The sequence below is a fragment of the Meleagris gallopavo genome, chromosome 3 (genome assembly GCF_000146605.3).
Source record: "Meleagris gallopavo isolate NT-WF06-2002-E0010 breed Aviagen turkey brand Nicholas breeding stock chromosome 3, Turkey_5.1, whole genome shotgun sequence".
Taxonomy (NCBI): Eukaryota; Metazoa; Chordata; class Aves; order Galliformes; family Phasianidae; genus Meleagris; species Meleagris gallopavo.
This window is the reverse complement of record NC_015013.2, coordinates 71,623,562-71,638,904: the sequence shown is the minus strand read 5'-3', so window position 1 is coordinate 71,638,904 and position 15,343 is coordinate 71,623,562. Positions and strand designations below refer to the sequence as shown.

The 15,343-nt window shown below is 45.3% G+C and overlaps 1 long non-coding RNA gene across 1 annotated transcript; it reads left to right on the top strand.

Annotated features, from left to right (window-relative positions):
* The first annotated feature begins 6,003 nt into the window (after window positions 1-6,003).
* LOC109366846 lies at window positions 6,004-8,646 on the top strand. Its single transcript, XR_002113496.2, has 3 exons — window positions 6,004-7,917; window positions 8,062-8,157; window positions 8,485-8,646. It is a non-coding gene; the product is annotated as an uncharacterized LOC109366846 (long non-coding RNA).
* The last annotated feature ends 6,697 nt before the right edge of the window (window positions 8,647-15,343 follow it).

Below are 15,343 nucleotides of genomic sequence, written 5' to 3'. Positions count from 1 at the left end.
GAGAGAGAGAGAGAGAACTGCCCGAGATTGTGATTACCGGATAGGTGACATTTTAAGGCAGCGACGAAAAGCTGTGATAAGAGCGAGGCGTGACGGACAGCGCGACGGGGTGAGCGGGGAAGGAGACGAAACGCCGTCGGATGTGGCGGCTCCGGCAAAGGAACGCGCCGATCCCTGCGCTGCCACAGCGGGCTCGGTGCCTTCGGACATCGCTATGGGCGGCTGTGTGTGGGGCCGCAGAGCTGCGAATCGGTGGAGGGGGAAAGTTTGGGGGGGGGGGAAGGAAGGGGAATCAATCAAACAAAAAAACTAACAAAAAAAGAAAGAAGAGAATAATAATATAAAGTGATAAAAATGCAACTTAAAAAGACTCGACCAGGAGCAATAATTTAAAATGCACATTTTGCTCGGGATGCACCGTTGTTCATATAAAAGTTGTAAATATTTGTTTATTTAATCGGACTGGAAAGTGCAAAGCGGAGATGAACAGCGTGCATTTCTTGTTGTTATTGTACAAAACATTATATGCACTCGAAATGTTATAATGTCTAATATTTGGAAAAGTTTATATTTGAGTTGTACAGAATTAAGCATTAATCAGATATTTCCTCCTTACCTAACATTATCGCCTCCTTAAAATATTATTGCAAGATTTAAATTCTGCGCTAATAACGGAGAAAGGAATTTTTTTACTGTCTACCTCACTATAATGCAAGTATTTACGACGCTCAAATTACCCGAGGTGAATTCATACTCAGAACTTTTTTTTTTTTTTTTTTTACCATACACCTTTACCGGACGGTACTCCAACTATTACTGTATTATTAAACTTTTTTTTTGTGGCAAAAAATCAGCTTGCTTTTATATGTTCCGTTCTTCGGTTCAGCAGCTCTGAGCTCCCAACGTGGGCTGAATGCTGCAGAGCTGAGCTGAAGTGCCGCTGTCAGACCGACCCCTCCCTCCCCCCGGAGCCCTGAAGCCGTTCTCCCGATGCGAGGACTTTTTGTACCCTCCCTTTCACCTTTGCTGTGTGGCAAATGGCTGAGAAACGCGAAGGAGCCGCGCTTTGATTCCATTCGGCGGGGTGATTCGTGGTGCTGTCAGTGGGGGAATGCATGGGCTGGGGCGATGCGGGCGGCCGTTTGTAAATCTCATCTGTACTGGGCACGTGTACATGCACTGTATTATGCTGATGAGCAAAAGATAACGGATGTTTTATAAATGATATTTATTTTTGTTGCGATGGGTAATGTATTTATTAAACCTTTCCTGGTTGTGTCTCAGCTAATGAGGAGCTGTTCTCTGGGAGGTGGTTTCGGGAAGGGAACCCCCCCATCACGCTGGGCAGAGGAAGGGTGAAGGCAGCCTGGGGGCTGAGTCTCTGTTGCAAAAAGAAACCCAGTAAAAACTACAGCAAAAACACACAGAAAAACCTCATTCCAAGTGCCAGGAAATGCTTCATCTGACGTGGGATTGTTACCAGGTCACAATCTGCTCTCACCTTGGCAAAGTGCTCCCACCCGGACGGGTGTCGAACAAAGGCTGTGGAACTGGGTTATGCTGATTGCATTGCAGCAGCTCAGAGTCCTGCGAAGAGCCCGGCCCCGTTCCTGGTTGTTTTACAACTTCCAGAGGAGTATTTCTGTTTGGCATGTGTTGGTGTTTCAAGTTTATGATTGATAGTAGATTTGGAAGGAGCGGCTGTAAGAAGCATTGCAGCGTTGAAGCCAGGTTCCAAGTTCTACCTGCTGCACTTTTGAGCAGCCGTCGTGATGTGCCACCTTCCTGCTCTCATTGCAGAGGAAAGCAAAGAAAAATGACCTAGAAGATCCACAACCAGACAGGCTTCAATGTGCTCTCTGGAAAGGGACGCAATGTAAAACTTGGAGATTGTACCAAATTCACCCATAGCAGCGTGAGGGCTGAACGGAGGATCCCTTCATTTCACCAGCCGGATCCTTTGGCTACAACAATACCCTGTGGCTTTGAACGCAATTTCCTTTCAGTATAATCCCTGATACTGCTGCTATTGCAGCCCACACGTGGCAGGCTGTGCTGTCACCAGGCTCTGCTCCCTGCTCAGCCCCAGATGTGGCCTTAGTGTGTTGATCAAGGTCCAGCAGGACGAGGAAGCCCTTAGGAAGCAGCAGTGAAGATTTTGCTGTGCTGGATGTGCACTGTAGAGTACTTTGTACCTTTCTCCAACATCATTAATTGATTTTTTTTTTTTAGGCGACATCTTTCATGGCCAGAAACGGTGGGGAAGCCCTTTTCCCAAATGCCTGTGCTTGCTAACCTTCAGCAGAATACCCCAAAATCACCAAAGAGTCACAGCATCTCCTTTGGAGCAAAACCATTTGGACTTAGAGAAGGAGAGAAGACGCTGGTCTTGCTGTGCATGTCTTTTGCACGCTGTAACCAATGTAATGCTATCGGAGCCCATTTGAGCTCTTGCTAAGGATGGCATCTCTTTCCATGTCCTTTTTTAGTTCTGCAATATTCTTTTGTACAAAACTGAGAAGCAAAAGGATACAGCAAGGCTGAAGGGGGATTGTTCCTCTCTGCCCCTCTCCCGCCCTCCCCCAAGAGCTGAACAAAATGAAACCACTCACTATTTTTTCAGCTTTGACCACAAATACCGAAGTCCTTTGTTACAGAGAACTCCAAATATAGCAATTCAGTGGATGTGTAGCTCAGATCTCAGTGTTCTACCAAAGCAATATGAATTCCCATTTCCATTTCTCGATTCCCTGTGCTCAAAATCACGCATGTGGAGGGGAAATGATTCCTTTCATTACATCGCTGTCCAGAAGAGGGAGCAGGGTCTGCTGGGTGATGGGAACGGACATGAGCAGGCATTGGGCAGCCCATCCACCTCTGCCTGCACTGCTCCGACACACGTGAATGACCAATACTTCTCTGATATGCATCAAACGGTATAAAATAATGGATGTTAGAATGAAAAAAGAATGGGCTGTGGGCTTCAGCCCTTTCTATGTCTGCTTCTCCTTTTCAGACTCCAAGCTTACATTGATTTATGGAGGTGGGGCTGTAGGTTTACAAATGCTTTTTTGGGAAAATGCTGGACCTTCCATGAACAGCAAGTCCGGCTTCCTCTTTACTACTTCCATGCAGATGATAACCCAGTCTGTTTGCTGAAATGTGTAACGTTAGCATCATTTGGTTTTCCAAATGTTAGCAGAAAGACAGAGCTGATGACATTGGATGAAACATCTTCCTTTAACTTCTATTCACGGTGCTTCAGAAGCAGACCTGAAGCCTCAGGGAAGGACCAAGGTTTGTGCCTGCCAGACCCTGGGAGACAGACAGCAGTGGTGTGCTCTTTGCTCTCTTGCACAGCAGCCACGTGCTGCAAACTCCTCTGCAGTAAGGTTCTGTCTGCATCCAGCTATATGAGGCCGTCAGATTTCCAAATATTTGTTCTTGTTGCTTTGCAATGTCAGGCTGGTTGTAAACTGTGGATGTTCCAGCTGTTGGAGATTGCGAGGGATAAGAGTCAGCATCTTACTTCCTCTCTGCTCATCGCCGCTTATTTCTTGGTGGCTGCAGCCCTGAAAAGTGCCAATCCCAGTGAATATACGCTATGATTTAGTGCACTGTACAGCTGGGAATTGGGAAGGGTTCTCCCAGGGTTTCCACTGGGGCTGCTTTCATCCAGATACTGTGTCTGGACTCTAATATAAGACCCTAAGATAAGCACATTGGCCACTGCAGTCTGCCTCAAAAATGGTGTTTTTTTAAATTATGTTCACTGTTAGCCCTCTCTGGAGCTGAGAAGGCTGAAATCAGGCTGGAGACTTTTATTTCCTAAAATTACTTTTCCACTAACAACTTTCTGCCCCATTCTTTAGGAAGACACTTAGAATTTCCATCCTGCAGAGCTTAATTAACAAAAATGTCACTATTGTCAGAATGTCCGAAATTTATTGCTAGGGAAGAACAAGTGAGAAGCACCCAAGGACATTGGCTTTCATCGAGGTGTACAGGAAAGATCTCAGGTGAATAAAAAAATCAGAGATCTGGTTAACAACTCATTTGTGGAGTGGAAGTGGGAAATCGCAGGAGACCACAGAAGGACGAAAGGGATAACGTGAGGGCAAGCTGCCAAACATCTGAGATGTCTTTACACTAATGCCAAGAGTGTGGAAAATAAACAGGAAGAACAAGAAGTCTTGGGATGCAACGAAGGCTGCAGTTTAATTGGCATCACAATGGCTCTGCGGAATTGATCATGGCACTTTAATATTAGCAGTGTGTAACTTGTGTAGGAAGGACAGGCAGGAGGAAAAGGAAGAGCATTATCTGGTTTGTTAGGAATGTGTGTGGAGAAAGCAGGGTCCGACAGAGCTGCTGGAGATAAAATAGAGAGGAACCGTAGAACTCTATTAACGATCACTTAATGAGGAGGAAGAGGTCGATGCCAATCTTCTGAGCAGCTTCTGGGATTGTATCAAGGAGATGAGGTAGCGGCAATGGAGGACTTTATCTAAGCAGATAGCTGCTGCAAGAAAATAGACCAAAAAACCCAGTAGAGCACAGACTGTTCCTCAAAGTTTCTGTTTCGAAGAGCAGAGTCAGCTGTAGTAGACAGGGCCAAATGAGGTTGTGATAGATATAAGTAATAAAGAGGAGCTTGCTCAGAGGTAATTGGATCTCAAGCGTTAGTGGAGGACTGGGAGGAGGAGAGCAAGACCATATGGATCCTGTAAGTCAGATTTCCACACGTTCATGGGGCTGATAGGGAAGGTCCTGCGCAGAGGAGCTGAAAGGGGAAAGCAGCTTCAGGGAACAGTCATTTGGAAAAAGTCCTTATATAGATGGCCCTGCAGCAAGCTGTTCCGTTGGCAAGGGTGGCACTGGATGAAACCAAAGGGCCCACATTAGGACTTGTTTGGTTATTTGACCAAAATGGAAAAAAAAACTGCTCTAGGATTAGTAGAAGGGAAAGGCTTAAGTTTAAGAAGTGTAAAAGAGAAGAGAAAATAAGTAAAAGGAAAAGAAGGAAAAGGATGATAACTTCTTGGAAATGGTGAACAAAGGACAGGTGACAGAGGAGGCTGAGGTGTGAAGCACCTTTGCAAATAGAGCTTACATGATACAAGAGGCCAAGCACACTTAGAGCTAGCAAGGGAATGCAAACACAGGCCTTGGAAAAAAAAACATGAAAGAACATCTGAATAAAGTGCACATGATTCAGGAAGCCCTGATGACAGTTTCTCTGGTATAATTAAAGAACCAACCACAGTTATTTTTGTAATACTAAGAGTTACATTTAGGATTACAGAAGAGTTATGAGCTACCAAGGATTACAGATCAGCCAACCTGTCTCAGCTTTTTCAAATGCCTGAAAAATACTGTGAAAAACATCAAGTACTTCATAACTGCAGAATGAAAATGTGATAGAAACATCTGACATGAATGTAACCAAAACAAATCATACCCAGCTAGTCTATTTTTCTTCACTGATAAGAATGAAATGAAACTCAAGGATTTAAGAAAATGAGTTTCCAAATGATCGTGCTACATTCAAGCTGTGCTTTGACATAAGAACAGCGAAATGTAGTAGATTTAGGTGCAAAATAATCTCAAGCAAAATCTGCTGGTTAACAATCCTGCAGGAAAAAATGTGGGCTTTTTAGTGGAATGAGATCTGAACGTGGAATAACAAATGATCCTGTTGACCTGGATATTCCAGGATAAGATAACTAAAGTGATACATATGGGAAATACTTAATAGTGCTTTGGACTGATTAGGGCTCAGGTAATGTTCTGTGTTTAGTTTTAGGGATCTTGCAGATCATTTTCTGGTGTCTTTTGGACCATTAATGGTCTACTGGCCTTGTACTGAACATTGGGGCCTGGTGATGCTTTCTGGGCATGTCAAATAAGTACATGAGATCAGGCAGCTTCTGGCCCACAGACCAGGTGTTCCTTGGCTTCATTGTCTGTATTTTCAGAAAGGTCCACCAGGATGGGCCCCACTTGGTCCCTGGGCATCAGGAGAAACAGCAGCAGGGCTTCTGGGAGCTCAGTGCACTCAGTGTCATGGTTTTTAAGGTCTCTTCATCATTAGCTAACTGAGACCAAGGAGAAAGGAAGCCATGGTACTCCCAAAACTTCTGTTATGCACTCATCAGCAACTTACTCCCCTGGACAATACAGGCAACTTGAAGTGGGAGGAAGGAGGATTTAATGCGATGCCTATTGGGACACCTCAACTGGACAGTGCTGCTGCTAGGATGCCATTAGCACTGAGCAGAGTGGAACAAATGTAAGGTATTCTGTTTAAAACAGATGGCTTCAGGGTGAGACTCTTTGTTCACTTCTACTGCAGTAGAGTCCTGTCCTTGGGAAGAGTGCCTTTAAGCTGACAATAGCATAAAGCATGACAACAATGTGCAGTTTTGATAGGCTTCCATGCATTTGTCAGACAAGATCTGATGATGTCAATACTGTCATTAATTTCCCTAGAAACTGTCATCTCAACTTCCCAGTTGACATGCTTAATCCAACACTGCCATGTGTTGCAGCTGACTGCCAAGGACTTTTCAGAGGCTGGGTTTTGTGTCTTTTGGCATCCCTGTTCCTCTTCTCATTTACTCTTCACGTTCATTCAGATGAAGATCTCTGAACTGGCCAGATGAAAACATGCAGAAATCTCTGTTCTATCTTGAACCAGAAATGCTGCAGAGCTCTGGGAGGTGTCTGCCAGCCCTTGGCAGAGCCACAAGCTGGATGTAAGTGCCTGCTGATCCACCTGCTCACATCCACCTTCCACCACTGAAGATCAGCATCCAGGATGCCACCAGCTTCCCAGTCTTCTTTGCTTTGTTCTGTTGGTGTGAAATAAATACCTACTGGACCTAGAATGCTGTAAAACATATCCCTGTACCTTCTCACCAATACTTAGCATCAAGCCTTTTCATTATTTGTGTTGAAGTTGTGCCAACCCTTTGCTGTTGTTCAGTTGCTGTTTCTTTTAGTTCTTTGAGGGTCCTGCAAGACTGTTCAGCCCAGGATGTATCTCTGCCAAAGGCTGCTCTGCTGGGAGACAAGGGAAACTAATTCACCACTGACAAAAGGTGACAGAGCCATTAAACATGAAGCAGATTTACTAAGTTTGGCTGGAGAGAGTGAGAAAGAGGAGATAAAGAAGAAGCATTCCATTTAAGGACTTCACAAATATTTCTGACTTTCTTCCTAGTGAGGAATGGGTCTCCTTAGGAGACTGAATTCTGGATGGAGTCAGATGGGATCACCCTGAGGCCAGTAGGAATGTGCCTTCTCCTCTACACCTTCTCAGTTCTGATCCCTTCTGCCTGTGGCACAGCTCCCACCAGGAGCTCGATGGCATTTAGACTTGCAGCCATTCCAATGGGAGGTTTTGTGTTGTGTGAGGAAGCATACGGATTCAAACTCAAAGCAGATTGTTTTATGCAGTGTCAAATTCTGTGCCAATGGAACATGATATGATATGTTGAAGTGGGATACGTAGCATATGGCCATAATTCAGAGAAACACATTTCTCCAGCTGGATAGCTGCTATTGAGTTAGAAAACATGTGTCCTGCATTCTGGTAGGCTCCTACCAGAGCAGTGAGAGGGCGCATAAGACAGGACAGCCCTGGGATGGGGAGTCAGCCAGCACCTACATCTATCTCACTGCTCCATAGCGCTGTTCAGAACGAAGTCTCCTGTTGTCACAATGGGCAAAGTAAAATGGAACAGAGCTGTTGTTGAGCTCCATGCCTCAAGTGCAGGTTCAGAAGCCAACACACATGAACAGGTTGGGCTGCGTATCAAGGCTGGGATGTGGGGCTGGCATTCCCATGCCTTGTCCCTGCTGTCTCCAGGTGCCCAGCCTGCAGCTCTGCCTGGCTCCCTGTGACACTGCGAGGTACAGCAGTCTTCACAGCATCCCTGGGCTGGCGGGATCTGGGCTGTGCACAGCAGACCCACTCCTGAAGGAACACGGCCTGCTGAGAGGTGAGCTGTGAAGTGGCTTCAGCAGTATTAATCATCAGCTCCTGCCTCCTGCCAGGCTGTGCGTGCAGTTCCTCCTGTGGTTCAGCTGCTAAATACCTCGTGGTCAGGCTCATGAGTAATTACCTGCCGCAGCCTACTTTGAAATAATGAAGTAAGTGTAAACCACTGCCCCGCAGTGATCCATCCCTTTCAGCACCGCCGTTCCCTGCTTACTGCTCTGCTCCACTCCCTTGCACCTGGCCAGGCTCTAACACTGCTCTGCTGCATCACAGCCAGGAAACAACCATCCCATCCTTTAACCTTCTCTTCACACCTTCCCCTCTGCTATGTCTTTAGCAGGCTGCATTCCTTCTGCGCTTGTCTCCAGCTTTTGCACAGCTCCTACCCAGTCTCTTCATTAGTATTTCTTAAGACACTGTCCCTTATTCCCCTGGGGTGATGCCATCTGCTCATTCTCCTGCCTCTCCTAATCCTGCAGGGGCTTTTTCCATGTCAGTCACCCCTCCTGACCCACTGCTCCACCTCCCGAAGCTCTCATCGCACTCATAGCAGCAGAAGAGTATTTTATTCGGTAGCACAGGATTCTTGAAGTTCCAATAGCTCAGATCAATCCAAGCAATAAAATGGGAAAAGGACAGAAGTGAAGATGGAGTGACTCTGATGTGTAAAGACCTGTTTCCCCAGTGCTTTTTTTACTCTCTAATCTTTACATAACAAGGGTGATTTTTTGATGAAAATCTCCCACTGGAAGAGAGAGATTTATAAGAATTAAAAGAGGGATTTTGATGTGGGAAAGACATCACCGAGAAATGTTCACTATTGATATTAATAAGCTTGTGCAAAGTTAGTGGTGGAATCCCACCTTCTGTGACTCCATCTCTTTCTTCTCTGTCATTTTGATACCAAGCAAAATAAGAGAAGATGAGAAAGTCCTAAATCTTGAAGTTTTACATATTTTTAAATAAAGAAGGTGAGTGTTGTGTCGTCAACACCCAAACTGCATACAGATCTCCCTACACCTCAGTCTGTTTTTATTTTATTTATTTTTGCAAAACCTGAGGCTGTCCTGCCCAGCAACAAAGCAGGGACAGAGCCCCGCTGTTCCACTATCATGGAGGTTGGTCATGCTGCCTTTCCTGAGCACCCTGCTGGCTCCTCCTTGACCCAGCCTGACCCAACTTGCACAGAGCAGCTCATCCCTTGTCCTCATGAATTCAAAGGGATTCTTCCTGGAAGGCAGCAAAAAGGGAAGAAGTATGTATGTGACCCCAGGGCTTGGTATTTTGCTGATACAGATAGCCTGCATCGTGTCTCAATGTGGCAAACTCTATAATTGTGCTGAATATTTCCTAAAGGTTTTCATGCTGCAATAAGGGCTGAAAACTGTAACACAAGCACTACCCAGATCAAGTATTGGAAAGTTTGTGTTCCACAGGCAAAAAAGACCATTAGATTTTAAAATGTTATTTTTATTCTTAGCAAAACCAAATATAAATTTAAACATATAGGTATATAAACGTGGAAATAAATTGCAGAATTCTCAGGCTTTGAATTTGTTAAAACTGACTGTACTAGGAGGAGAGATAATACTGCGTCATGTCTGGGTCCAGTTGTAGCTCAGTGGCACAGCTCCACTATTGAGCTCTGAAAACAGTGTCTGCCTGGGAAGTTTAGACAGAACATTAGATTGAATTTCTGGAGAGGATGGTGAAGCATTGGGATGGACTGCTCAGGGAATGTTGGTTTCCCCATCCCTGGAATACTTAAGAAGTGTGTGGACGTGGACAAGATTTATTGATGCAACTCATTAGGTTGGGTTGGGTTGATGGTTGGACTTAGTGATCTTGAAGGTCTTTTCCAACTTAGATGAAAGAAGTAAAAGACGGAGAGTGATGCCTGCTGGAAAGCATGCTGCACGCATCTCCCCCTGTGTGCCCGTGATGTGACCCTGGGAATAAAAAGGAGATGTCCAGGGGTTCCTACATAGCCAAGGGTGAACTTATGCTGGTGGCTCTGCACAGGCTCGAGCAGCTAAGCCTGGGAATACTTGTGATTTTAGGGATTTCAACTTCTGTGTCCCTAGCTTGAAATTATTTTTCACATGTTCTGGATTCTTAGCAGCTTTGATGCTGTGAATATTTTCCCTCAAAGCCTCTCAAATTAGAGCTCCTCAAACCAATCAGTAACAACTGTCATTGAATTTAATCACTGGGACTGATGATATCTTCAGCCATTTTAACCTTTCAGCACAAAGTATGAAACCTCTCACCTGGAGGAGGTGAAATACAGGGTTGCGGTGAGGGCCAACACAAGTCTTGTATGTTGGTTTATACAAGGTTTAGCTGATGACAGTTGCAGGGTTCATGTCCCCTGCTCTAGTTGGGAAAGTAAACACTGTTGTTAAACTTGTGAAGAAACACATGCTTCGATTTACTCAATCCTTGCAGCAGAATAGTGTGTAGTAGTGTTGACAAGGAACAGATCTGCTTCTGTAGGTGAAGGAGTACCTAGAGTTAGGGCATGTAGATCCTCCTGTCCTGGGGAACACAGGGAAGCCTTGACCAACGCCCCCAGATGACTGACTGGCATATGCATTCCCACCAAAAATTGACTCTGATTATGCTCTTGGTGAAAAGGTTTGCCCAGAGAAACGATGGATGAACCATCCCTGGAGGCACTTGAGGCCAGGTTGGATGAGGCCCTGGGTAGCCTGAGCTGGTGGGTGGCTGGTCTGAACATGGCAGGGGGTTGGGACTGGACTTTGAGATCCCTTTCAACCCAAACCATTCTATGATTCTTTGAAAAACAGCATTCATCTTTAACAATAGAGGAAGTACTTTAATGTGAAAGCTGGCACACAGTTCAAACTTTGGACAGCTCTTTGCCTCTTGAGCCATGTGTTTGTGAGAAGTAAATAATACTTAATGGCCCACAGAAACTCGCCAGACCTAAATATTTGGCTGCCTGTGTATTTCACAAAAAGTTCCACACACAAATATAACAGCTTGGCCCAGATGTGCTCCCCCTGTGCCATGGAACAGCAGCTGCTGGTTACCTTCAGATGCCATTGCTCATCTGTTTGTTTGTCTGTTGGGCTGCACACAGCAAGTATCTCTGTGTGGATGGTGACAGCCTACTTTCTTTCATTCTTTAGAATTACAAAGATCTTCTTTCAGGGAGGGTATCTTTGCAAGAAAGAGCACATGAGCTATACTTCTACTTTCCTAAACCAGTGAGAAATGAAAACTAACCCCATCTTCCCTTACAGAGGTGGTCATCTGGGTGGTGAGTCACTGCCAATTTGTGTGCAGTTCTGATGTGATCATCCTCCTTGTATTTACCCCAGCACATGGATTCAGGCAAAATATCGCAAGTGCAAAAACAAGGGAGCTACTGAAGCTAATGTTTAGCTTAATGTAACAGGAGAAGAGAGGAGAAACTGGGAGGTCTCACGTATGGTCTCTGTTGGCTGGAATCCATGGCTGCTTGGCTTACTGCAGCTGAGGATCTGTCTCCAAGCAATTTTCTTCCTGTGTAAGCCATGGTCAAACTGCTTGGTACATGTCTGTGCAGATAGGTGTCCTCTAAAAGCCAACAGACAGCAAATGGGAGTGAGATTTAAAACATGGATGTAAGCATTCTGCTAACCTCTGACTCCGGCCCAGAGCACCAAAGCGATCCACGCTTGGTAGCTCAGGCAGCACTGGGCTTCTTCCAGGCTCTGCACTGCTCTCCCTGAGTCTTTTCCCTCCTGCCCCTTGCAAATAGCCTCACAGACCCTCCAAACCACCACTCATTCTCTGTCCAAACAGCAGCTCCTGGCAGCAGCAAGCATTCCCCAGGGACGAGACTGCATTCCCTTCCTTTTGTCTCCATGTCCCTCCAAGCCCACGTCCTGCCCTGGAGGCTGGATAGCAGTATCCCACAGGCAACTTTTGCACACAGCCTGACAATGGGACACATCCACTTAAGTTTCCTTAGTCTTATTAATATCCCTCATGTGTCCTACCTGCCATACACCACAGTTCTTTCGCTGGTATAATGTGTAGGATGTAGCCATCTCATTGTCCATTCTTTTTTCCTCCTGAGTTCTGAGAGATGGATTCCTTCTGTGCTCAGCTGTGTGTGGGTAAGCTGCCTTCTTTTGGATTATAGGAAAGTAATTGTCCTTACTTCCAGCATTCAGATCTTTTTCACTGGAAAACCCTACATAAGAGTGTCGTCACAGTGCTCTGGCTTGGGCGTGGACCTCTTTGGGGTGCAGATGGGACAGCTGGCTTGAAGGGTAATAATTTCTGTCCCTAAATGGAGGTCACAGAATCATAGAGGTTGGATGAGATCACTAAGATCATCTAGTCCAACCACTGGTCCACCCCCACCATGCCCACTAACCACGTCCCTCAGTGCTTCATCTCCACAGTTCTTGAACACCTCCAGGGATGCTTTCATTCTTTCTAAATTCTGCTTGCACAGGCAGAAAAACATACAAAAATCCACAATTTCAGAGTATCATCCTGCAGGATGGAGCCCTCTGCCTCCCTCTTCCTTCTGTGCTGCAGTCAGTGGCTTGATCCCCCAAAGGCACTGAGCCTCATTCATCATGCTCTGTCCAGCACCATAAAATATATCTTGCCTGCTCCTCCTGGTACTAAATAGTATTTTATCAGCAAAACAGAGTTTCCTTGCTCACCTCCCACCTCTCCCACCTCAGGATAGAATCGTGCCGGAGTTCTCCCTAGTGACAGAAGTCAAATGCTTCCCACTTTAGTGTTTATTCAGTAAAACATTTTACATTCCAGGGGAGATACCGGTCTGTCATTAATGGATCACTGGCTCGATGCCAGCAGCTAATAGTTTTATTGGTCCTCACAGCACAGCCCGGCTATGCAGGTACTGTGCTGAGCTGTTGTTGTGTAGCTTCCTTTGGCCCTGACCTGAGAAAATGTATCAATGGAGAGATGGCTGCAGGGTCTGCTGTGGGGGGAAGAGATGATGGTTTGTGCCCCACTGAGCTCTGTAAGGGCCACAGGGGTACCTTCACCACCCTATTCTGGCCCCTCTCCTCCCAGCAGAGGGGCTGGGTTCACAGGTGTCCGCTAGGAATACTTTGAATGATAGAATCCTTAGAGTTGGAAGAGACCTTTAAAGGTCACCTAGTCCAGCTCCTCTGCAATGAACAGAGACACCTATAGCTAGATCAGGTGGCTCAGAGCTTTGTCCAGCCTGACCTTCAGTGTATCCAAGGATGAGATATCCACCACCTCTCTGGGCAACCTGTTCCTGTCCCTCACCACTCTTACTGTAAAACAATTTTCCTTATATCCAGTCTAAATCTCTCCTTTAATTTGCAACCATTTCCCCTTGTCCTGTTACCACAGACCCTGCTAAAGAGTCTGTCCCTTTCTTTCTTGTAGCTCCTTCAGTCTCATTGCTCACCAGTGATTAAGACCAAACCACTTCTTTCGTAGACTCTTGTCCTCCATCAGTTTCCGTGACAATTGCTTTTAAATGGGGACTTGCATTTGTCTTTGAGCTGGAGAAGCAGGGTGTTATATATGTGCATATGCATTTCAAGGCCATGACGTAGGTGGAGAAAAATGAGTGCTTTGGTGCTACAGGTCAAGTTTATTTAACACTGCAATGTTTTAAAACAGGGTGAAGCCATTTCAATTAAATGTCTCAGATTGTTTTGCGAGGTAATTGTTTAAGAAACAGCTCAGGACTACTATTGCAAATCAGGCACATCCTGCGTAAAGCACACTGCCAAGAAAACAGTGTGTATTAGAAAAATGAAGCTGAGGATTTTACTAGAAATGAGGGAAGTAGTTTTATTCTTTACAGGACAGTCTGGATTGTAACAACACGTTACTACCTAACACAGCATCACAACTGAGCAGTATTGAGTTGTTACAGCAACAGTGTGATATGGCCACAAGAGACACGGAGGGGAGGAAGAAAAACAGGGGACATTACACTGGCAATGCTAACACACACTCAAACCTGCTCACAGCTCTTTCCTTTCATGTTAGCATGTGGCCGGGCAGGGAGACACAGGATACTTCAGACTTCAGCTCTGGTCAGTTCTCATGGCATCACAACCTCTGCATCTGAAACACTGGAGATTTCTGTTGGTTATTGAAAGTTGTGTGCTGGATTTTTTTTTTTTCCCAGGACTGTAGGTTATGTGATCCTTTTCTGTACAGAAATATTTGAAAAAGCTGTGGCACAACGGTGTCTAATTCTGTCTCCAGCAAAAATGGAAATCAGAGGAAGGAAGTTTCCAAAGTGAGTGTCAGATTCTGATCTCTTTTACAGAAGGATAAATACAGAATAACTCAGTGCAGTTACTTTAGATTAATGCTAGCATAAATAAGATAAGAATTTGGCTCTGGGAATCTCTGTAGCTCCCCGTTTGCTCATCTAACAGCTGGCAGCTTGCTTCTTGCTATTCCTCTTGCTTTTCTAGGTTGATTTGTCTTGCCTGGTGCTCAGGTCAGAGCCAAATGAGCTTGGGAGTTGGTTAAACAGCAAATGTGTTTCGCACAACACACAGCTATGAGTGGCTCAGGACCCTTTGCATGATCATACATATTTCAGATTTCCCAAAGGTCAGAAATTAATGGTTAGTAAATGGATAGAAATATTACTTCACACAGTATGTAGTCAACCTGTGGAATTTGGTGCTACAGGAGGTCACCCATCCAAACAATGGGTCAGAGTTTGAAAAATGGCTGGATAATTTCATGTCAATTAATAACACCCAGAGCCAGGGCAGCAATGACTGGAGAGAACAGACCTCTTGCACCACAAGCTCTGCTGCAGGGACCAGGAATGGATTTTCCCTCAGTGCAGGCTGTGCCCGGCTGCCAAAGTCAGCACTCTCCTTCTCTCCTTGTCTGCAAAGGGGAAAATTGAGGTTTTCAGGGCTCTGACCATTGCAAATCATCAGGTCCCAGCCCTTTCTGGCTCTAAAGGAGATGAGCTCCGGTAAAGCCAAGGACCTGCACTGTCTAAACCTGGTTTTGGTGTACAGTATTGTCTGTGTACAAGGCCTGATATGCATGTGTTCATCAATAAAAACATACACAGAAGACAAAATAAACAAGCACACAGTTTTGTCCATATTTAAAGATAATCAGACAACAGAATCTTTTCCAAAGCATTTTAGAAGAAGAATAACCCAGACCTAAGCCACTAGTTTCCAGGCATTTAGGCATCTGATCTAACCTCTGCCTCAGGAATTTCCATGGGAAGGCACCAACCAGCTCAGAGAAGTTCTCCCTCCACTGCTCATTTACTGAGCCATCAGCTAGTGTCTGATGGGGAGAAGTTTTATG